The sequence below is a fragment of the Rattus norvegicus genome, chromosome 2 (genome assembly GCF_021556685.1).
Source record: "Rattus norvegicus strain SHRSP/BbbUtx chromosome 2, alternate assembly SHRSP_T2T, whole genome shotgun sequence".
NCBI lineage: Eukaryota > Metazoa > Chordata > Mammalia > Rodentia > Muridae > Rattus > Rattus norvegicus.
The window spans coordinates 118,648,538-118,672,817 of record NC_141535.1 but is presented as its reverse complement, the minus strand read 5'-3'; the positions used below and the strand labels follow the sequence as shown (position 1 = coordinate 118,672,817).

The following is a 24,280-nucleotide window of genomic DNA, read 5'->3' as shown; positions in this document are numbered from 1 at the left end:
GTCCTGTGCCACCTGGGGACACTGAGTAAAATATCAGGTTCTCAGAACCATAGTTTCTGTACTTGAAACTAGAAAACTTCTTCCAGGGTGGATGTGAAGATAAAATTCAACAGACATAGCAGTTATTGGGAGTTATTCTTTTGAAATTAATAACAAATTTGTTATTTATTTATGCAGTTTTGTGTGTGTGTGTGTGTGTGTTTGTGCATGTCCATGTGCATGTGTGCAGGTGCCCATGGAAGCCAGAAGTGGGCTCTGATGCCCACTGGAACTGAAGTGACTGGTAGTCATCAGCCACCTAACATGGGTGCTGGGAACTAAACTCAGGTTCTCTGCTAGAACAGCAATGGCTTGTGACTGCTGAGCCATCCTCTCTGCAATATCCTTGTTGTGATTTGTTTTTTTAATTGCTTGTAAGTAGCTGGTATGCATTAACCCTGGATGATGTTTCCAGTGCTAACAGGAAACTGAATTTTCAACGTGGTTACAAAGTATCTGAATGGTGAAGGACAAGGGAATGCAGCTCCATAGGGTGTCATGTTGTCCAATTCTCATCCTGTGGCCCAACAGAACAGCTACATACATGTAACACCTGCAAGGTCCTTTAAGAAGCCAAGAAAGCACCTCTGAGCCATGACTGATGTCACCACATAGCACACAGCTGTCTCTGAAGATATGCCATCAGTTCTACATGGAGACGAAAAGCACCTTCTTCTACTAAGTCATCTCACATCTGATTGCCATGGAAAATGTTTTAGCCTTCCCACTAGGAAGCCATGCAAGAAACATGTATATACAGGAAGTCATTTATTTTACCTCATTTGTTTTGCATGTATATGTATTTTGCATGTATATGAATAATTTGACGAACACTTCAAGAGAGCCCATGTGTGAGACCCTTCCGTTCTTCTTAGAGACAGAAACACCTTTGCCTGTCAAATTCTTACTCTCCTCAGGAAAGACGAAACCTTTATTTCTTTTATATGCATATCTGTCTATATTTATAGCACCAACTTACGGAACTGCTGACGAGGGGAGGGTGGTTTATTTGTTTCTGCATTCCTCTGTGGCACCTAGAATACAACAAATCTAACAAATGGGAAAACATAGTTCTCTCTTCATCCCTACTGTGTCAGCAGAGAATGTCACCTAGCTTTCTTGGGTGCCATTTCTTACCAAGACAATGGGGACAAATGTTCTGTTTTGTGAGTGGTGCTTTAATCAGTCACTGAATTTACATTTTCAAAGTCATTTCCACAGCTCCGGTGTGACAGAGAACTCAGATGTAAGGTCCAGGTGTTGTGTTTGTTTGTTTGTTTGTTTGTTTTATGGTCACGGCTCACACATTCCCAGGAAGCTTCAGAGATTCCTACCACACAGTTAGCCAACAGAGGTGACCAGATCTGGGCTGCTGGTCTCCTGCCATCTAAATATTTCTGTGGTGACAGTGAACACTGCCGAGTCACTTCTTCAGTATTCTTCAGGAAAGTATTGTCAGAGCAAGTGATTTGAATATTCTCACAATGACACCAGCTCTGTGCTCTCCATTTCTGTCTGTCTGCCTGCCTGCCTGCCTGCCTGCCTGACTGTCTCCTTTTAGTCCAGGTCTTTGGAAATGAACATAGGCCTCCGATCTGCTAGGCAAGCTTTCTACTTCTCAATTGTGCCCCTGCCTCAGTCTTTTTATCCCTTCCCTCTCTCTGAGTCCGATCTCATTCTGTAGCCCTGGCTAGTCTAAAACTCACTATTTGGCCAGGCTGCCCTCATACACGGGGATCTGCCTGCCTCTGCCTCGTGAGTGCTGTTGTACAAACTACTTGTACTCTTATCTTTGCATTACGATTTGCATCTTTAAAACTCACCATTGAAGAGGTGCACTGAAAAGGCAAAGGGACAGCATGGGAACTTATAATAGGAGACATTGCCCATGGAGATGGCCAGACTTAGACACTGATTTTAAACACAGATTCTCTAGCATAGTTTCAATGGCAGAGAGAGTCAGAGAGAGAGAGAGAGAGAGAGAGAGAGAGAGAGAGAGAGAGAGAGAGATCTTAATTTTCAAATTGTCTCTGTGCGTGACACCATCTCCATATCCTTGATCAAGGATGATTTAAAATTCCATTCTTCGGGCTAAGGTCACCCCCCCTTGAGTCCTGGGAGCCTCACACCCTAGGTCTTGACTTTCTAGGGGTTCCCCCCACCTCACCCCCAGCAGCTGCACTTTTCCATCCATTCTTCTGGCCCTCTGGGCTTCTCTCCTGTCTCCTCCATACCTGATCCTACCTCCCTTTCCCCTCCCATTCCCCTCTCCCATCCAGATCCCTCCCCCATTCTGCCTCCTGTGAATATTTTGTTCTCCTTCTAAGTGAAAGTGAAGCATCCTCACTTGGGCATTCCTTCTTGTTTAGCTTCTTAGGGTCTATGGGGTATAGCATGGGTATTCTGTATTTTTTTGGCTAATATCCACTTATCGGTGAGTACAGACCATGCATGTCCTTTTGGGTCTGGGTTACCTCACTCAGGATGATATTTTCTAGTTCCGTCCATTTGCCTACAAAGCTCATGATGTCTTCGTTTTTAATAGCTGAATAATATTCCATTGTGGAAATGAGCCACATTTTAACCTGAAGAGACCACCTCCAGTAGTTAGGCAGGGCCCTCAGTGGAGGGATGGGGAGACCATCCCACCTTCAAAAATTTTGACCCAGAATTGTTCCTGTCTAATTGAAATGCAGGAAAATGAAGCAGAAACTGAAGGAAAGGCCATCCAGTGATTGGCCCAACTTGGGATCCGTCCCATGGGTAGGCACCAAACCCTGACACTATTACTTATGCCATGTTACAGTCAGGAGCCAAGCATGGCTGTCTTCTGAGAGGCTCTACTATCAGCTGATTGAGAAAGATGTAGATACTTACAGTCATTAGACTGAGGTCAGGGATCCCTATGAAAGAGTTAGGGGAAGGATTGAAGAAACTGAAGGGAAGGGTGACCCCACAGAAAGACTAACAGTATCAACTAATCTGAACCCCTCGGAGCTCCCAGAGACTGAGCTGCCAACCAAAGAGCATACATGGGCTGGTTCATGGCCCCCAGTACATATGTAGCAGAGCCTTGACTGGCCTCCATGGGAGAGGATGCACCTAATCCTGCAGAGACTTGAGGCCCCTGGGGTTGGGGAGCAGCTTCTCAGAGACAAAGGGGAAGGAGGACTGTGTAAAGAACTCTGGGAGTGGAGACCTGGAGGGAGCAACATTTTGGCTGTAAATAAATAAAATAATTAATTTTTAAAATTCCATTGTTTGGAGAAAGAGACCATAACTCATACTGGTACACATCAGCCCACATGACCTACCCAACACAGACTTATTTAGAACTATGGTATCGGGTGTGAGGAACACATCAATGAGCTAGCTGCCATTCTCATTTTGTGGAGAATGTGTCAGAGGGACACTGATTGTCTGTGGTGATAACCATTCAGTTCTAGATTTTCTTTGAAAAAGAATTAAGTGCTTGTGAAATTTTTGTACAACAAAACATTGGTTTCTACAAACCATCCCTAATTTTTTTTATTATATGAGCTAAATTGCTTTTAAAAGTCAATTATTCTTATATCCAAAATATACAAAGAACTCAAGAAGTTAGACCGCAGAGAAACAAATAACCCTATTAAAAAATGGGGTTCAGAGCTAAACAAAGAATTCACAGCTGAGGAATGCCAAATGGCGGAGAAACACCTAAAGAAATGTTCAACATCTTTAGTCATAAGGGAAATGCAAATCAAAACAACCCTGAGATTTCACCTCACACCAGTGAGAATGGCTATGATCAAAAACTCAGGGGACAACAGATGCTGGCGAGGATGTGGAGAAAGAGGAACACTCCTCCATTGTTGGTGGGATTGCAAACTGGTACAACCATTCTGGAAATCAGTCTGGAGGTTCCTCAGAAAATTGGACATTGAACTGCCTGAGGATCCAGCTATACCTCTCTTGGGCATATACCCAAAAGATGCCCCAACTATATAAAAAAGACATGTGCTCCACTATGTTCATTGCAGCCTTATTTATAATAGCCAGAAGCTGGAAAGAACCCAGATGCCCTTCAACAGAGGAATGGATACAGAAAATGTGGTACATCTACACAATGGAATATTACTCAGCTATCAAAAACAACGAGTTTATGAAATTCGTAGGCAAATGGTTGGAACTGGAAAATATCATCCTGAGTGAGCTAACCCAATCACAGAAAGACATACATGGTAGGCACTCATTGATAAGTGGCTATTAGCCCAAATGCTTGAATTACCCTAGATACCTAGAACAAATGAAACTCAAGACGGATGATCAAAATGTGAATGCTTCACTCCTTCTTTAAAAGGGGAACAAGAATACCCTTAGCAGGGAAGAGAGAGGCAAAGATTAAAACAGAGACTGAAGGAACACCCATTCAGAGCCTGCCCCACATGTGGCCCATACATATACAGCCACCCAATTAGACAAGATGGATGAAGCAAAGAAGTGCAGACCGACAGGAGCTGAATATAGATCTCTCCTGAGAGACACATCCAGAATACAGCAAATACAGAGGGGAATGCCAGCAGCAAACCACTGAACTGAGAATAGGACCCCCGTTGAAGGAATCAGAGAAAGAACTGGAAGAGCTTGAAGGGGCTCGAGACCCCAAAAGTACAACAATGCCAAGCAACCAGAGCTTCCAGGGACTAAGCCACTACCTAAAGACTATACATGGACTGACCCTGGACTCTGACCTCATAGGTAGCAATGAATATCCTAGTAAGAGCACCAGTGGAAGGAGAAGCCCTGGGTCCTGCTAAGACTGAACCCCCAGTGAACTAGACTGTTGGGGGGAGGGTGGTAATGGGGGGAGGGTTGGGAGGGGAACACCCATAAGGAAGGGGAGGGGGGAGGGGGATGTTTGCCGCGATACCGGGAAAGGGAATAACACTTGAAATGTATATAAGAAATACTCAAGTTAATAAAAAAAAAGAAAAAAAGAAAAAAAAGTCAATTATTCAACATGGTCTGAGAGTCCCTGCCAGAACAAACAAGGGGGTTGGGGTGGGCAGAGTAGAGCAGAGAAACCCATTTGCCACTGTTTAAAGAGGATGAGACCTGTGTGTAAAGGCCCCAAGATTTCCCCAAGAAAAATAAGCAAGTAAGTAGAATTAATACATGAATTCAGCAAAGTTGTAGGAAGTTAAACCAACATGCATGTTAGTGTAGGTGCAAGACTTCAGGAATTAATTGTCTAGAATAGAAACCAAGAAAGTTACCTCCTAATAGCTACAGAAATCCAACCAACCAACCAACCAACCAACCAACCAACCAACCAACCACTGTAGGAGTGAATTCAACTGGAGGTATAAGGGCTTTAAAGACTTTTAAATTAATTTTTATTTATATGAGTACACTGAAGCTGTCTTCAGACACATCAGAAGAGGGCACCAGATCTCATTACAGATGACTGAGAGGCACCATGTGTTGCCCGGAATTGAACTCAGGACCTCTGGAAGAGCAGTCGGTGCTCTTAACCGCTGAGCCATCTCTCCAGCCTGAGATTACTAAACATTAATGAGAGATACTGAGAATGACACAAAAAGTAGAAAGTTATACTATTTTCATAGATCGGAGGAATCATTACTATTAAGTAGCTATACTGCCCATAGCAAGTTTGGTTTATTGTTTGTTTATTTATGAGAAAAGCCTTCACCATGCATCCCTGACAAGCCTGGAACTCACTTTGTAGAACAAGCAAGCTGGCTCTGAACTCTCAGTGGTCTACCTGTTTCTGCCTCCCAAATGAAGGAAGATTTGACTTTGATTTGAATTGTAGACCGGGCTGGCTGCCGTCAGAAAGACTAACACTAAGAAACGCTGATGAAGGGCACACCATTGGCGAGAATGCAAGTTCATACAGCTGCCGTGGATGGTAGGCTGACTCTCCAAGAAGGTAAAGATAGGAGAAATACAGTCAGTGTGCTTTGCATTGGCCCCTGCTCTTCAGCTCAGGTCACCACTGCACAAATGGAAACAGAGTAAGAGAAAAAGAAAATATGGTGTTATCCATACAGAATGCTACTGGACCACAAAAATGAAGTCTAGTCATTTGTGTCTACATGGATGGAACTGGAGGTCACTATTTCAAGTAGCTACGCACAGAGGCAATCGATGTGTGTCACTCCTGTGTGGACTCTGAAAAACACTGAGTCGTGGATGCTGAGCATAACATGGTAGTTACCAGAGGCTGGGCTGGGCTGGGCTGGAGGACAGAGGGTGTCTTAGTCACTTGGCTGCTACCAGATAAGTCACCACGACAAAGTTTTATTAGGAATTACAGTTTCAGAGGCTGAGTCCATCATCATCATCATGGCCAGGAGTTTGGCCATAGACAGGAGCAGCTAAGAGCACACATCTTGATCAGCAAATAGGAAACAGAGAGAGCTAACTGGAGATAGTGTGAGCTTCTGATACCTCAAACCCTATCCCAGGGACACACCTTCGCCAACAAGACCACACCTCCTAATCTTTTCCAAACAGTTCCTTCAACTAGGGACCAAGTATTCAAACATGTCAGCTTATGGAAGTCTATTCTCATTTTATCTACCATAGCAGGCGAAGTTTCCTTAACATGTACTGGATTAAAGTTGGACAGGAGCACAAGGTTCTGGTGTGCTAATCTCAGTGGATAACAAGAATGTACTGTTCATTCAAAAGTTAGAATAATAGATGCTGGAAGTTTTCATCACAAGAAGATGGTAATGTGTAACTGATTTAACATAACTGTTGTGTGCATGTATCACAACAATGCATGGTGTCCACCAATATATATAATAGTCATCATTTTGTGTGTCAGTTTAAGGTAAGAGTAACAGGGCTGGTAAGATGGCTCAGTGGGTAAGGCACCCATTGCCAAGTCTGTCGGCCTGAGTTCTCTCCTTGGATTCCACATAGTGGAAGGAGAGAAATAACTTCTGCACTTCTGCTCTCCCTCCCTACACTCTCTATGTGCTGCGTGCACCCCAACATAAAACACAGTGGAAAACAACAAAATAAAAGAATCATAAAACCAATATATTTGTTCCTCTCTTAATTTTCAAAATAGAGTATGGAGACATGCATCTTAGCTTAGTAACAAAGCAAACAGACAACAGCATTCACTCCAGCTACACTGGCAGAATTCAGTGAGACTCTGTCATCTCATTTGAGCAGTCCAGCATAGCTCTAGAAGGAAGAAATGTAAGAAACAGTAACCATGCAAACAACTAAAGCTGGCAAGATGTTGAGACTATAGCATGACTCTTGTGTAATTCTTGAGGGCCCAGGCATTCATTCATAAAGGTACAGAACCAGATAGACTTCTGGGTAAGTGCTCAGCAAGTTGGATGGGAAGAAAGTTAAAGGCTTTGGTCTCATCAGGAAAAGAACAAACTACATGTTCACATGTAGGCTACCTCCACGACCACGCCCCTATCTCCCTGACCACGCCCCCTACCTCCCTGATCATGTCCCCTACCTCCCTGACCATGTCCCCTACAGGTAATCCACAGAAGAACTCCCCTACCTCCCTATGTCCCCTACCTCCCTGACCACGTCCCCTCTTATGAACCCATCCACCCATGGTGCCTCCTAAGTGCCCAACAGAAGCCGATGGTGCACACTGCTAGGGTTTGTTTGTTTCATTCTGTGTTCAGGCTGTTCCTTCTGTTTCTGCCTTCTGAGAGCAGGGGGTACGCCGCCACATCTTCATCTATCAGTTCTTGCTAGCAAATCCTTCGGGAAAGCAGCAACAGGACCATAGTAATGATGTTAGACACAGCTTCGCCATTCTCAGCTTTGTGATACGGAGTTGACCTTCCCTGACATTCAGAGGAAGGAGGACACTCCTTACTTAAATCAAGAAGAAATCGTGTGGCAATGCACTTCACGATGCCTAGAAGAACAGGAAAAATACCACAATCTACAAGCTACCAGACAGAGCACTTCTAGCACAATTGACGAAGCTGCCTGGAGGTGGTGGTGAAACCTTTGTGATAAATGAAACTTCACTCAGACATTGCTTACTGTCGGCTAATGATGCTCCTATATTTTCATGTCAATAATACAAATTTCATTAAGATTTCCTGAAGGCCCCGGGTTTTATTAAAATGCCAATGCCACAGGATTGGATCATGGCATAAATAAATAAATAAATAAATAAATAAATAAATAAATAAATCCAACAACAAATAGCAAACTGGGAGAAAAGAGCATCATTTAAATAAAACGCCACCAATTTCCCAAGAGCTCCAGTAACAGCTTCCATTTTACCATATTTTCACAGTTGCTCTGACAGAAAAGTGAGGCCGGGGCAGGACCCCTATTTCAGAACACAGGGTCACAGGAGGTTGCTGACTAGCTCCTGGAGGACGATTACATCATCATCCTGCTGTTCTCATAGAAATCTTACTCTCATCTTGAAATGAAGCCAATTGCAGTGGACGGAGCCCAGAGTTACAGGTAATCCACAGAAGAACTCATTGTCCTGGGAAAGGAAGACCAGGCCAGAGTGGCTAAATCCTTGGGGACATTGATTGGACTATTACTGGAGAGCTCCCATTCTTCAGGCTTTTACTCTCCTAGACTCCATGTTCTGTTTTACCCAACCACTTCATTCCTGGAACCCATTACAGTGACTCTTGCTTCTGACGAACATCCAGTTTCACAGCCGTGCCCGGACTTCAGGCACCTGGTGGATGTGCGGAACTCACTTAATTCCTCCAAGTGTGTGGCGTATAGCTACAGTTTTACAGCTTCTCTCAAGCAAATAAAAAAGCCCCAAAGCTTTTCAGGAGTATTTCAATGTTTATGGAACTTACCAGAAGTCAGAGTACCTGCAGAAAACATCATCTAGTGAACTTTCATTTGGCTCTTCCAAGTAAATTATCCTTACTAGAAATACTTTCTTCAGAGGAGCCCTCTGGTAATAAGCTGGCAAAGACCTCAAGATGAAATACATACAAGAAGGAAATGCATCCAAGTTCCCATCCTGGCTTAGGAGTTCTAAAAGGTCAGAAGGGGGAAGACGCAGGGGCCTGAGAAAATACCATCCTCTCTGGAAGACCTGTTCCAATGTGCAGGAAGGTCTTGGCTCCCTCATTGTGGGGAAACAGCAGATGTGCCCCGAAGTCTCAACCCTTTGCCCTACACACCCATCCCCTCGCCTCTGAGAGAAAAATGACTTCAATAAATCGTTTTTATTTTAAATTCAATTTTATTTCACAGAGTTAAGGATCTGACCTCAGCCCCCATGAGTGCCAAGCCAGGCACCCTAGTCCTTCTGCCACACCCCATATCCCCAATATTTTAGTTCCAGTTTTTAATCCAAGTAAAGTTATTTAGCATTATGATATCAAGTAATAAAATTTGGTAAAAAGTCCCCCACTGTGTCTCACTAGCAGACTGCAAACAGAAAAAGAGGGAATTAAACAAAGCAGTGACATTAAAAACTCAGAAACAAAGGTTCGCGGATCACAAGGCGTCTGTACGGAAGCTGCCCGCCTTCTTGTCTGAGAACCTTTATGAGCTCATTTGAATAGTGCAAAACAAGTACGCAGTCTGTTAGACGCTGAGGACTTATAAAGCCAGAGGATTAAGTCCTTAACCTTTACTCAAAAAAGGATTAGTTAGGATAACTTTTAAATTTTACTTTAGGAAGAAAGCTTCAAAATTAAATAATGCATAATGGCCCACACTAAAGGAATTCCTCTCAGGTGGAGAAGAGCCCATTTCTGTCATGACAGTTGGCTTCAAAGCCACATAGATTATTTCATTCTTGAATTCGTTATGGAGAAGATCTAGTGTGCACAGTCTGTGTATATTTAATTGCATCATAATATATTCATAATCTATTCAAATGAGGAAATACAAACAACACATCTGAATAGAGTTCTCACTTTGGGAGGCACAGATAAATTAGTAAATTAATGTAGAGGTTGATTAGTAAAAGACACCCTATCGACCTAAATGACTTTACCTGCTGAGCAGTGTGTGTGTACACAGTGACGAATTACAGACTGAGCAAACCTGATTGTTTACTCTCCCTTCCTCTTAAAGTATTGCAAAAGACCTTTCTAGGCAGTATAGTAATTTGCAGGCACAGACGAGGGGGCCATGCTAATCCAGGCAGATGATTGGGGAGATCATGCAAGTTCAGTTCCATGTGAAGGATGCAAATTTTTCTCAGCGTTTGTAGCAGGAGGAGCATCATGAATTCAAGAGCAAAGTGATGTCCGCTCCCCGTCACCCCCCTCCCATCATAGCCCCTCCAGCCACTCAGCCTCCCTATTGGCTTTAGCGACTCTTCTAGAATTGCCTAGGAGATATTTGATTGGCAGAAGGAGAGTGGGATTTTAGGTAATTGTGTCTGAGAGTGTGCGCTGCTGACTCCTGATGCCTTTTTAGTGGGCCTCTGAAGTCCATCTTATTTCTGTGGCAACACCACGGTGTCAGTCGTTCTATTCTACATTGAGATTGGCTGGTGACATAAAGTGGGGCATTACTAAGCAAAGGACACCGACAGCTCTCAAATTCTTTACTTTTGCACCCCTAAATAAAAAGTTGATCTCATTTAATATCACCGATTAAACAATGAAAGTTACTAATTTTCCTACCTCCCCGGCATGTGTCTCTTCCAGCATTCTGTCGGACCTAATGGAAGCACCTACAAAGCAGTTCTGTGTGCTGGAGTCAGACGGTGGTCCATGGCTGTTATAGGTCTTTGAGCAGTAAGCAGCTTTTGGGATGAGATTCTTGGTGACTGTAATCAATGTGGTTTGGTTATTAAGTATTGTGTGACAAAATACATCAGTGTTAGCAAGATTTGGGGCAAACGCATGACATCTCAGTCATGAGTAGGTAAAGGTTCCAAAGAAGCCAGTGTGATTTAATGTGGGTACATCGATAGCTCACTGATAAATACGGATCAAAATGCCATTTGAAAATTAATCTGTATCCCCCCATGTCAGGTTGGGGTGTAGAGTCAAGGGATACCCTGATCCCAAGAAAAGATTCCTCCTCCCAGCTCATGCTTGTATTTCCCGCTGAGCTGAGACAACGGTCCCTTCCAGATGCTCACACGCCTGGGATTTGCAAAAGCTTCACTTCCGTTTGTACATTTGAAAATATCAAATAGAAACGGAAACGTGAAATAAAAAAGATACGGGGGAAATGCCTCTTGTTTCAGGAAATGTTTTTATCACTAATATTAATATTGGCTATAGCTCTCATGAATAGTTATTTTGTTACTGAATTAGGTACTTATTGCAATTTTTTTAAGTAGCCAAGTGTATTAAAGTTTCTCAATCTCACTTTCTCATAATATGACTATTCCCAGCGCGATAAGCCAGAGCTCTTCACTGTCATCAAGACTTTTAAAGAATGCAAAGTTTTCTGAAGCTAAAAGTGACAACCACTAACCTCCATCTAGACTCTAACTATTAAAACTTTAGGTTACAATTTTTTTAATGCAAAATTACATTCATGGCACACACACGCGTTGCTGTATGTTGCATTGTGAATTGGCCACATGGATGTAGTCACTCACACACTATGGCTTTGTGCGGGAGAGAACACCTGTAATGTGTTCTCAGCAGCTCTCAAGGGCATAACCCGTGGCCATTCCCTATGGGCACCATGTCACACGGCAGCCCTCGTGAAATTATTCCTCTTGTCTAACTGAAGTTTCCTACCATCCCTGTTAACTTTTGGAACTTCCGTTCCATCTGACCGAGTGGCTCCATGGAGATCTCGTTTGGAATTATAGCCCCAGCAGACTATGCGACCTTGGCTAGGCTGCTTACCCATCCTTAGCCTAAGCTCTTCAGGAACAGAATGAGAATGCTAATAAGGTAATAATGGCAAAGCTACCCAAGTAGGGCTGTGAGGATTAAGTGGGGTAATCCCCCTGAAGACACTAATCACCTGCATGAACAAACAGGTGTTTTTTCTGACCATGCTTTGAGAGCACCCTTCCTGCAATTCACAGTAAAAGCCTCTGGAAGCTTCCAGATGCCTATGGAAAACATAGCCCCCAATTTTTTTCCCCATAGTTGCTTCATGGAATGTAGGAAACATCTTAAAAGGGATTTCATGTTGTTCTTTATAAAAAGCTAGGCAAAAATGATTCTTTGTCGTTGGGAAGACAGGCACTTTCTGCATTGGCCATGTCTAGCCTTACGTTTGGGATTCTCCTTGCCTTGAGTCCTTGGGAACAAGTAAAGCCAGAGGAAACATCATCCTCACAGTCACATCAGCAAAATGGTTTATATTTCGGTGTAATTGAAAGAAATGTCCGGAACGACCAGCGAGTGTTCTGTTCTGATACTAATCAAAGGGAGCATGTTGTGTGTACTAGGGACAGTTCAGGATGCCAGTAGGGAGGCTGGCCTTCACAGCTAACCTACGAGCCAGGCACAGCCAGCTCCATTTTCTGGCTGGGAAAATCAAGTCTCCGTGAACTTTAACAATCCTACGAAGACAGAGAAAGAAAAAAGCAACAGGAAAATGAAACCTTTTAAACTGCGAGGGGAACACATGATTGTTTTGTGCCCATGTGCCTGTGTGTGCGCCTGTGAACGTATGTGCATGCATGTGCACATGTGTGTACATGTATATGTGTGTGTGTGTATACCCATGTCTGTGGCATGTATATGAATGTGTATGTAGAGGCCAGAGGTTGGTGTCAGATGATTTCCTTAGCCATTATCCAGTTTGCTTTTGGAGACAGGGTCTCTCACTGAACCAGTGAGTTGTGGGGAGTGAAGCCTGTTAAATTCCAAAACGCTGGAAGATCGGTATACTGAGAGGTGGCGTGAAGGTACAGTGGCTACTCGGGTGGACAATGACTGCACCTTCCAGCTTGGGCTTCCCCTTTTCATATTGTTACATGCCAGGCGAATGCCCTAGCAGGGGTGCTTATGCCACCATGACCGAAGGGATCAGGGTGAGCCCAACTTCATTACTCTCCCCTCATTCTTTTCAGGGCAGGTTTATGAAACCGCAGTTGTCAGAGCGGTGAACCACGAATGCCTATCTTATTTTACATGTATTTCAGATTTATTATTTTATTTTACACACCTGCGTGTTTTGCCTACATGTGTGTCTGTGCACAACATGTGTGCCTGATGCCTGTGGAGGTCAAAAAAGAGTGTCAAATCCCCTGGAATGGAAGTCACAGGTGATTGTGAATCTCCATGTAGGTGCTGGGAACTAAATGTGGGCCGTCGGCAAGAGCAGCCAGCGCTCTTAACCACTGAGCCATCTCTCTAGTTCATAGACTAAGTTATTTTTTATAATGCTGCAATTTATTTGCTCTATCAAATTCAGAAACTTTACTACACACCTCTGATAATAAAGGTGTGTAGTAACTCATAACTCTGAATATGTCATAAAAAGCTAGGAAGCCCTTTTCCCATTAAAAGCATGTCAGAGAGATTTAAATTTGCGGTTTAAATGATTCAATAGCAAATGTTTAAGACGTATCACATTCCTTTCTTTTGTTCCATGTAAAATTTTATTGAGGAAAAAAAAAATCAAACCTTTTCAGCTGTAAGGAGAGAGAGAGAGAGAGAGAGAGAGAGAGAGAGAGAGAGAGAGAGAGAGAGAAGTTCAAAAGCATAATGGAGCGGGCCCAGGTGGATTCTCGGATATGGTTACTTTTTAGTAGTCAGACAATCGAAGAACCTTTAGAGATTACAGGAGACCATCTCTGGATTCTGGGAAGGAGCAGACCCATTATGAAGAGTGTGAGTCTCAGGGTTTCAATCGCTGGGATAAACACCAGGTCCTAAAGCAGTGTGAGAGGAAAGGGTTGGCTCTCATCTTACACGTTTAGTAACAGTCCATCACTGAGGGAAGTCAGGACAGGGACACAAGGCAGGAACCTGGAGGCAGGAGCTGAAGCAGGAGCTGCTCACTGCCTTGCTCTTTGTGGCTTGCTCAGCCTGCTTTCTTATAAGACCCAGGACCAACCTAAGGATGGCATCGTCCACAGTGAGGGCTGGCACTCCTGAATCAGACATTGCTCAAGATAATGCCCCTCAGGACTGTCTACAGGTCAATCCAATAGGAGTTTGCTTAATTAAAGTTCCCTACCATCAGACGACTATAGCTTGTGTTAAGCTGACATAAAGAACGAACATAGTATGGACCAGTTTGAATCAATGAAATTGAGGAAAGGTCCCATGTAGCATTGCATGGCCTTGATCTCTGTGTGTAGCCAAGGATCATCCTGAATACCGTGGGCTTGATTTACTACACCCAGCAGAATTATTTCAAAATCCTTTTCTTTTTACTTTTCTTTGAGGCAGAGTCTCATTTTATATCCCTGCCTATCCTGGAACTTCCTTTGTAGACCAGGCTGGCCTCAGACTCACAGAGATCCCCCTGCCTCTGCCTCCCCAGTGCTAGGATTAAAGGCGTATACATCACTACACCCAGCTGAATTTTGAAATCTTAAATCCACTTTTCACCGTCCTAATCACTGAAAATAACCTAATGTTGCTTGGTTTTCATGAAGTAGGGTACTTCAAAGAAAAGCCTTTAGAGTCAGAAAGATTGCTCAGTGGGCAAATTCTCTCGTCCCTCCACCACAGCAGCTTGCCAGCCTGACTTGAGTCCTTCAAACCTGCATGCGGGTGGAAGGAGAGACTCCAAAAAGTTATCCTTTAACTTCCACACATGTAGCATGCTCATCCCCCATCATCCATGTGCACGAACACACACACACACACACACACACACACACACACAGCAATGAAAGAAGAGAAAGAAGAAGGGTTTGGGGGTTGAAAGATGCCACGATCTAGGGAATTTGGTTAAGATGTCTGAAAATCAAGGTAAAAGACTTCAGAATCATTCACAGCGGAAGCACCTTGTCTATACTTCCATAGAAGGAAGAGCTGACATTAAAAAACGAAAAACAACAACACCAAAAAAAAAAAAATCAGAAAACAACAACAAAACCTAACGTTCTAATGTGGGTCACAGAGATGGCTGGTGGCCTTGGAGGGACAAAATTTGAGGGACGACATGTACTCTGAGCCAAACAGTCGCCAGTGTCATCTGTTTTGGGTACTTGTGGCAGACCACAGCTCACGTAGCAACGGTTAGCCCGTGATAGGACTTCCCGCCTCTCACAAAGCAGCTCGGTAACGGTCAGCTCACTTCACAGATCCAAACACACAGCAAGGTTGCCTACGGAACGGTTTCTAAGTTACAGCCCTTGTTTCCTCTGAGACAGGGTCTCACTGTGCGGTCCCTGATGGCCTGAAACTTACTATGTAGATCAGCCTGGCCTAAGCCCACAGGGAATCATTTGCCTTTGACTCGGGGATGCTGAGATTAGGGTGTGGGGCACAACACCCCACATGGTTTTATGATGCTTAATAATTCTTCTGTGGCATCAAAAAATCATTTTATCAGAATATATTAATTATTCATAATGGGCTCCGTGTGACTTTTCATACATGTACATTTATATTTTGACCACATTCACCCCCACCAACCTCTCTTCTGCTAAACCCTCCTCTTCCCAACCAGCCCCCACTTCTGGTTTTCATTTTTTCCTGGTGATTTAATTCGTTTAACTAGGGTTGCTCACAGGAGCATGGCTGAGGGACTATTTACAGAAACACCGACACCTTACCAATGGCTACACCACTGAAGAAAATGTCTCCAACCCTCAGCAAACCTGAACCATGTCAGGGAAGTGTGGGGGCCTCAGGAGCTTCACCCCCCCCCCAACTTCATGATTTTTGTTGTATGTCAGCATGCAAATGTCCTTCTGTGAAAGTGTGAGTTCCCGGGATCTGTCCTGTTTCCAGACGGCACATTTTGCTGTTACTACAAAATCTATGAGCCACTTGGTGCCAGCTCCATGTTTACTGGTTTAGTCAACTTGAATGACTATATTAGTCTTTTAACAATGAAACTTAATTCGTATCAGGTGAACGAGGAACTGCATCTGGGATCTGTTAGGACTCCATGTTTATGAGTTTATTTCGACAGGGAAAGGAAAAGACATGTTAACCACAGCTCTGATTCAGAATTCTGAATTCAGCCGCTCTGTGGCCACTTGGATCTGGTCCATGGATCAATTATGACGCATCTCCCTCCCACATCTTGCTGTCCCAGTTTGAAATAAGTACAATGTGGTTTGTTTTGTCAGCCTACCTATTAAATCTGCCTGGGCGGTGCCCAGACATTTTGGTCTGTCTTTTGCACATTGAACATGCACATATTCCCTTAAACACCATTTCTTCTTCTGAAGAACCACATGTAGAACATTTGATTGTCAATACTTAAGTCATTGACTGGCTTCTCCCGGCACTCGGAGGACACTAGGCATTCCCACGACCCATCTAGACGGGCTGGCTGTGAGACTTCTAGATTTGGAAGGTTGTGCTGGACTGTGAGTCATGGAAGACCGCTGTTCACAAAGTGTCACTCGGTCTAACGGTGCGGGTGGCAGCAACGGTGCTGGAGTGTTTTCCAGTAAGACCTTCCATTTTCTTGTCCGATGTGAAGGGCTAATGTGTTTGTCCTGGAGTAAGATAAAGATCCCTCGTCCCTAAAGTATTTCTGTAACCCCATGTGACATTTCCACTATAATTTCTTTATTCATGGATTGACTGAACAGACATTTTGGGGGAAAAAAGCCTTCTTTTTGTTTGTTTTGTTTTGTTTGAGACAGGGTTTCTTTGCGTAACTTTGGCTTTCCCCGAACTCCCTCTATAGACTAGGTTGACCTCCAATTCAGAGATCTCTGCCTCCTAAGTGCTGGGACCAAAGGGATGCACTACCATACTCCTGCTTCATACTTATTGTTTTCAAAAGCATTGATTGATTGATTGATTGATTGATTGATTGTGTGTTGGGGGCATGCTTTAGTGCCAGTGTGTGTGTGTGGGGGGGGGGCGATGAACTTGGTTCCTTCCTTCCATCGTGTGGATTTTGGGAATTATTGAGGTCATCGGGCACAGTGGCTTTACCTGCTGAGCTACCTTGTCAGCCCCAAGGGGGACATTTTATGAGCTATAAGGCATGCTTTAGAAAGATGATATGTGGCAATTTACACACATACAAAAACCCCTCGAAGACAAGGTTTACACTCAGTGCCATCTGTTGCCCCCTCACGTTTACTATATAAAGGCATCACTGGGCTTCACGGAGGAGCACAAACCAGACACGGATCCCACCTCATTTCCCACTATTAATATGATTTAAAATACAATGTTTTTATATACATGTGGAGGAGAAACAGGCACGATGACCACAAATGCAGCGAACTGCTACCTGACAGCAGGGGCCTTTGTGTTATTCTTTTGAATTTTCAGGATGGTAGATACTATCTTAAATAAAAGGAGTTTGAGTGTTTGCTTTGAAAACAAGTAAGTCATCTGTCTAAGGGCCTGAGGTGATGTCAGGGTCCCTCCGATTGTGGGGATGCCACCCGCATCCCTTTCGCCTCTGTACTGCTTCTGAAACCACGCTATGACTTTAGGTGGCCCTTGGCAACTGTGTAAATACGGAGTGCTCACTTTTCCTTTGAGGTACCAGTTTTTCAGCCTGTGTCTCTTCCAGTTAGGGCATATGTAGCACACATGAGGGCACAAGCGGGAGATCGGTCGACCACCGGGTTCAGGTCTCACCTCAACAGCCGGAAGCTTTGGTCCTGCCTGACCTCTTCACCGAACTCTCACTTCACTGACTCCTCTGGCTCTCAACCGTGGGCAAGTTCAAACCTGGGCTTTCTTCTTCTTCCCTCCCTCCTACTCAATTTCCCCCTCTCCTCTCTCCCTCCTCCTCCCCCCTCCTTCTCCAACTCCTCTCCCTGCTTGTCCTCCTTCTTTCCTCCTCTTCCTCTTCCTCATTCATGCCTCCAACAGACACTTAGGTGCAGTTAGCACTCAGGACTGGTTGCTGCATGAATGCACGAGGAAGTCTAGACTGAGATGCTGGCTTCAGGGCTCTTCAGCTGGCCTCTTTGATTTGCTTCTTCCCGTGAAGGTGGCTGAGACCTTCCAGGGCCAAGGTAACCCAGAGTGCAAAACGGGATTCATGTGACACTGTATGAAGTGGCTTTCTGCTCAGAGCTGTCACAAACAAACTATGTTTTGGTAATAACACAGAGGCAGTACTTCTCAAAGGACAGCTGACTAAAACCAGGGCAGTCTCTGGTCAGCTGCATTCTTAGCCTGTGTCTCGAGCCCCACATTATGTATGTACGTTTTTAATGATGTTAGAATGAAGGGGTAAAAGACCACTACAGAGATGAGGGTGCTCCTGCCTCCTGGGAACCCCCTCAGGTTTGATAACTCTGTTTCCAACTGTCCCGTTCACACAATTATCATCAGTGAACACAGTTGCCTGCTGCAGGATCATATACAAATATTCAGATTTTTGTTTTCCTCCCCATTCTGAAGGTTATCTCTCTGGTTGCTCTGAAAATTAACTGACAACCATTTCCCATGATGCTCTGTGGGCTGTCAAGCTGTCTGTCAAGCTGTCAGCTGACCAACTGTTCCCATGGTTCTTTTAGACTTCCGTATGATAAATTGAAAGGCCCCGTTATCTGTCTGTTGTGAAGGGGAGCTGTCTGGGCTTTGATAAGATATCACTTCTCCCAGGTGAGAGGTGTCTGACAGCAGGCTGGAGCAAATCAACACCTCGGAGCTGAGCCAGGGGCAAGAAGCCGGGCGGCCACAGTTTATAGACCACACTGGATACTGTTTGCTACTTTTCTTTGTACAGAAGTTCCAGACTCATCCTTCCAAGGTGCCAGCAGTTATTTCTCTTTCTAGCTTTCAAATAACAACTGCTACTCTTTTCACCATGGAGAGAGAGCCTTAAAGCTGACAACAAAGTTTGTGAGCTTGGGTTCCCGGCACACAGGCTGCCCTCCTCCCATCCACCAGCTCCTGTTCCCTGATGTCACACTTCCAGAAGAGACACAAAGGTACATTTAATTACTGGTGTTTGGGTAGGCGCCATCAATATCACCAGGTTTAGGTTTGGCGTTTATTAGTTCACACTTTAGTGTCGTTTAGGCAATAAATGGAATTATGACATAGATTCAATACTTTTAAAGTCTTTTCGCTTCTTACGTTGCATGTATACGATGTGCATGTGGGTGAGTCAGAGGACAAGTTTGTGGAGCTGTATTTCTCCTTTAGCCTTTGCGTGAGTTTCAGGGATTGAACTTGGGTCCTTGGGCTTGCATGACAAGCACTTTACCTTGTGAGGAAAAGAAAAAAAGCCTTCGCTGTTTTAATGGTTTTGAATTATACCAGTATAGTAAAAGTTGAATTTCCACGTGTGATACCCTAAGGGGGAGAGCAGACTCAGTAGACCAGTCAGGGGAGGGCTTTGAGGAGAAGGCTATCTGTGGGACATCTACCTGGAAATAGATGTATTTCAATCACAAACTTGCATTTAGAATCAGGACCTGTGGGATTCTACATTTTGTGGGAAACAGGCCAAGCTCCCGAAGTGTTGACTCTGGGTAAGAATTCCCCTCTTTCCCTCCTGCAACTCTTGACACATGCTGACTGGTTGTCACCACAAATGACTGCATGTGCCCTTTGGCAATCACTTGGGGAGACAGACTGTTGTTGTTGCTTGTGTTCTTAAGCAGGATAAAAGTATGGCAGCTGCTAACATCACCACCTTGTGTACAAACAGATTTTTGCACACACTCTCTTGTCATTAGTGCCTTGCAATCTCACAGAGCGAGGGAGAATTCCGATGACAGTCAACAGTAACTTTGTAATATGGAGTCTGAACAAAGACATTATGGCTTGCTTCCATTCATGATAATTAGCTATGCATGCAACACTCCTGAAATAAGCAAGAATAGTCCGCAGCCCTTGAGGACTGAGAATCTGTCAGGCTTGGGGACAATGACTCAAGAGAAAAGATAAAGGGGTGGTGAGATGGCTCAACTGACACAGATGCTTGACGCCACCAAGGGCCTAAGCCTGATACCCACCACCCACATGGTGGGCGTAGGGAGCCAACTTCCACAGATGAGCCTCTGACCTCCACATACACACTGTGGCACATGTGCTCTCCCTGTTACGGATTAATCAATAAAAATGCAATGAATTTTTTAAAAAGAAAGAAATTTGAACATTCTTTGGTGCCAGGCAAGGCCCTGACTCAAGAGTCACATTCACTGAGCCCTTTTGACTTGCAAATGGACAAATGTTTGATGTAAATATTTGCTTAAAGGCATAATTGTGGTCTCCATCCAGTGAGGGAGACAGATCTCTTGGGTTCCGAATACCAGACTTTTCCTACTGGCTTCTGGCATGTTAGAGCACCCAGGCAAGTGCAAATTCTCAGTCATCCTCAGAGAGCATCTAGCTTGACCACCACATCCCTTTCCACAAAGAAATTCTTTATCATTTCCCACCTTGTGGCTAAAATCAAGAGTAAGAAATACCTTATATTCCACTGAAGTAGGTGGTGACTCGGGAAGAGGGGATGGGAATATCTGTGCAGGCTTCCGAGGACACAAGTAAGTGTCTCATGCTGTTCTTCCTCTCAAAAAAAATTCCAGTTCATTTCTAGGAAAAAAATTAATTTTACATTAATTTTCTCATAGGCTTCCTCTTTTGATAATAAACTCATTAAATTCTATTATCTCACTGGTCTAGGAAGACCAGTCAGAGAGTAAAAATGTGTCCCTGAGTTAGGTCCCAAAGGCCCAGATTTAAAAGCTGGGCCTAGTGTATGCTCTTGTAACCTGTGCTAAGGAGGCAGACGTATGCTCTGGGCCACGTAGCCTAGCCTAATCAGGGATTTCCAGGCCAATTACAAACATGGTTCCAATAAGATGACAGCTCCTAAGGTTGATGTTGGACTCCATACACAGGTGCACACATATGCACACCTACATATGCACCTATGTATGCACATATATATGCACATGTATATAAATAAATAGATACATATTTATTAGCTCACATAGCAGCAAAATAACTGTTATAAGCTGTTAAAAAAAGGTTTCAATCGCTGTGGTAGAACACCATGGACAAAAGCAACTTGGGAAGGAAAAGGTTTACTTTATATTACTGCTTTCAGGTCAAACTTCATCCTTGGGGGAAGTCAAGGCAGGAACTGAGGCAGAGGCCATGGAGGAGTGCTGCTTACCGGATTGCTCCACATGGCTTGTTACCATATTTTCCTTATTTTACCCAGAATCAACTGACCAGGGGTGACCCCGCCCACAATGGGCTACACACTACCACTTCAATCTCTAGTTAATAAATTTTATGGTGGCATTTCCTTGATTGAGAGTCCCTCTTCTCAAATGACTCTAGCTTGTGTCAAGCTGACATAAAGCCAGCCAGCACAGTTGGTATCCTGTAGGTGTGGAGTTTTCATATTAAGGATGTTTGATTCTGTGCTAAAATTTTTGCTTAGTAGTTTTAAAAGCTAAGAATAGTAATTCACACTGTTATTGAATGTATTTCTCCATGTGTGTTTGTTTTTGTCTCTCCCTGAGGAACTTGGCCCGGTGCATTTGTGACATTGGCTAATGAAGTTTGTTCTAGTCTTGATTTCTTATTATGATCTTCTAATATTAGATTGAAAAAAAAATCTTGTGTATAGCCATACCATCCTGAATGATCTTGGAAGCTAAGGGAGTCAGGCTTACCTTGAATAATATTCTGCTTAAGAATATCAGGTAACTGTTGGCTTAAAAAAATCTTATAGAAAAAGTAAGAGTTATATATCATCTTTTTTAAAAAAAAATCAATGTATGTACATGAGTTTATTATTGCTGGTATTATTTCATCCATTCCCTAGAGGCAAAGATGAGTTTCAGTTTAGAAGTACAATCCAAAGGAACAAACTGTACAAAATGCTGTGTTATTCTATGACTCAGTCACATGACCAAAATATTTACACAATGCTGCTCCCAATCCGTAGTCTTCCAGACTCATGGTTTTCTAACTACGCAAATGCATTCGTACCTTCTTCCCTACGTTAATGTACTTATTTTATTGCTGTGTGCAATGGGCTGGAATTAACCAGACTGAATTACATGTATCTGTAGTCTCTTGATTTATGTGGATTTGTGGATGTTGTTAGCCTGACAATTTTTCTGATAAATCAACTAGGGAAACTGCAAAGGCTTGATTTCAGCCATTGTTGTGGAAGCAACCTGTCAACCCTGCAATTCTAGCCTCTGACTGGTGACATGTGCTCTATTGAGTGGATGCAGTTTCTTGATGTCTGTGTCTGTGTGCATGTCTGTATGTGCGTCTCTGTGTGCATGCATACATATGCACTTGTATGCTTTGCTCGGAAGCCAGAGAAAAGAGTTGAATTCCCTGGTACTGGAATTATAGGCAGTTGTAGCCATCTGATATGTGTGCTGGGAACTGAACCTGGATACCCTACAAGAATACCAAAAGCTCCTTTTTTGTTTCTTTTGAGACAGAGTCTCACCATGTAGCTCTGGCTGTCTTAGACTACTCTGTGTAGACCAGGCTGACCTTGAGCTCACAGATATCCACTTGCCTCTGCCTTCCAAGTTCTGGGATTAAAGGCGTGAACTATCTCACCCTGCTAATACCAACCACTCTTAACTGATGAGCCATCTCTCAAGCCCACAAGATTTCTTTTGTGTCAATAGTGATGATGGAGCTATCAATATTGGGATGGAGACCACAGAAGATCAGCAAGATGACAGAGAGGTTGGCCACTGAGCAAAGAAAGAGCTCACTAGACTGATTTCTGATTCAAAGCCAGTTGTATACCTTCACTCTGCCATGATCAGCAGAGGCCTCTGGCACAGCACCTTAATGACTCAGGAAGGAAGGCTGTTTGCCAGGAGGTTGGCCCCATTTAGGTAGAAATCTACTGAAAAAGCAGTACCTATCTACTCTTAACTGGACAGCCAACCTAGTGTCATGCTGTTAGTTGTGGAGGAACTCAATATCTACTCCTATGCTCTTTTTTCTTTTTTTTAGTTCCAATTGTAAGATATAATTGCCCATCTAAACATACAAAGCCCAGTACCATCCATCCCTTAAGAACATTAATAACAACCTGTAAATACACAGAGCAGAATCTTAACATCACCTGCCATGGCTTCTCACCCTCTCCCTCCTCCTGTCTCTTCCTCCTTTCTCTTTCAGTCTCCTCCTCTTCCTTCCAACTTCTCTCCCACCCATCCTTCCTTCTCCTCCAATGACAGGCCTCCTTCTATCCTGTACCCGCCCCTCACCTGTATTTTACGAATTCAATGGGGAGAAGGTTCTGGTGAAGTCACCTGAGTCCTGAGTGTGTGACTAGGTAGTTGTCCTTGGGGCAGTGGAATTAGCATCAAAATACAGATAACTCCAGGGCAAACCACAACATTTCCCCCTTTTACAGTTAAAAGGCCTTTTCGCTTACATATAAATTGAGTACAATTATTACCATTCTACAATTTATAAAACACACGTCGCACTCAAACACCCAGTCCATCAATTTTGTCCATTAACTAAAGCACCTTGTCACCTATCCTAAAAGACTATAATTCTATACCTGACTTATATCCTGGCTTGAGATCATATGCCATCTGAAAAACTATCCTTTCAAATTTATTATCCTTCTCAATGCTAAATATCTTGGGTTGTTTACAAAACTACCAGTCTTCAACCACCTCAGAAATCTTAGAATGACCAAATATCTATACACATAGGAAGCCCAACACAGCTTCCAGAACTGAGAGGTTGTAGAGACAAATCTCCACCAGCACAGTCCTCTGTTAGCAACACGTGAGCAAAAGTCTTCAGCCTTCTGGCCGCAAATCAACTGACAGACTCTTGAAATGCAGATTTTTGAAGGGCTGATCACCCTGTCTTGGGAGATCTTATCAGTCAACTATTCTGCATAATTTGTCCTTTTCTGGACAGTATAGTTTGCAGATGAAACAGGCAGTTTTGTCCAGTAGCTGTCTAGCCACAAAGTATTGCCTCACCTGGAGGTGAGATGTTTAAATTCTTCATTGAATCCACAAAAGGAGACCTGTTAGGAGCAGATATGTCCCAACAAAAGATAAATAACTTTAAATCTCAAATTTTGTGGATTTCTGATGTTTGTGAAAACCATCTATATAAAACAATCTGGACTGTTGTCTTTATAGTTATCTTGCAAGTACTCTCACAAAGTCAGAGCCATGAATTTGCTATTTGGCCCTTTACTCACATGTGTAATCAACTCA

The 24,280-nt window shown here is 43.5% G+C and overlaps 1 protein-coding gene and 1 long non-coding RNA gene across 13 annotated transcripts in view; one reads left to right on the top strand and one right to left on the bottom strand.

Annotated features, from left to right (window-relative positions):
* LOC103691527 (uncharacterized) overlaps window positions 1-24,280 on the bottom strand; it is a 618,188-nt gene that overhangs the window by 185,000 nt on the left and 408,908 nt on the right. For all 5 annotated transcript variants that reach the window (XR_015671560.1, XR_015671553.1, XR_015671550.1 and 2 more), the window contains exon 3: window positions 20,504-20,627. The gene's annotated coding sequence lies outside the window, so the exon portion shown is untranslated. The remainder of the gene's footprint in view (window positions 1-20,503; window positions 20,628-24,280) is intronic.
* Window positions 18,539-24,280, top strand: part of LOC120100802 (uncharacterized) — a 70,243-nt gene continuing 64,501 nt past the window's right edge. For 3 of the 8 annotated variants that reach the window (XR_015671568.1, XR_015671562.1, XR_015671563.1), the window contains exons 1-2: window positions 18,597-19,015; window positions 19,496-19,561. This is a non-coding gene — a long non-coding RNA (uncharacterized LOC120100802). Of the gene's footprint in view, window positions 19,016-19,495; window positions 19,562-24,280 lie in introns of all 8 variants that reach the window. The other 5 variants (XR_015671565.1, XR_015671569.1, XR_015671564.1 and 2 more) reach the window with 4 other exon arrangements.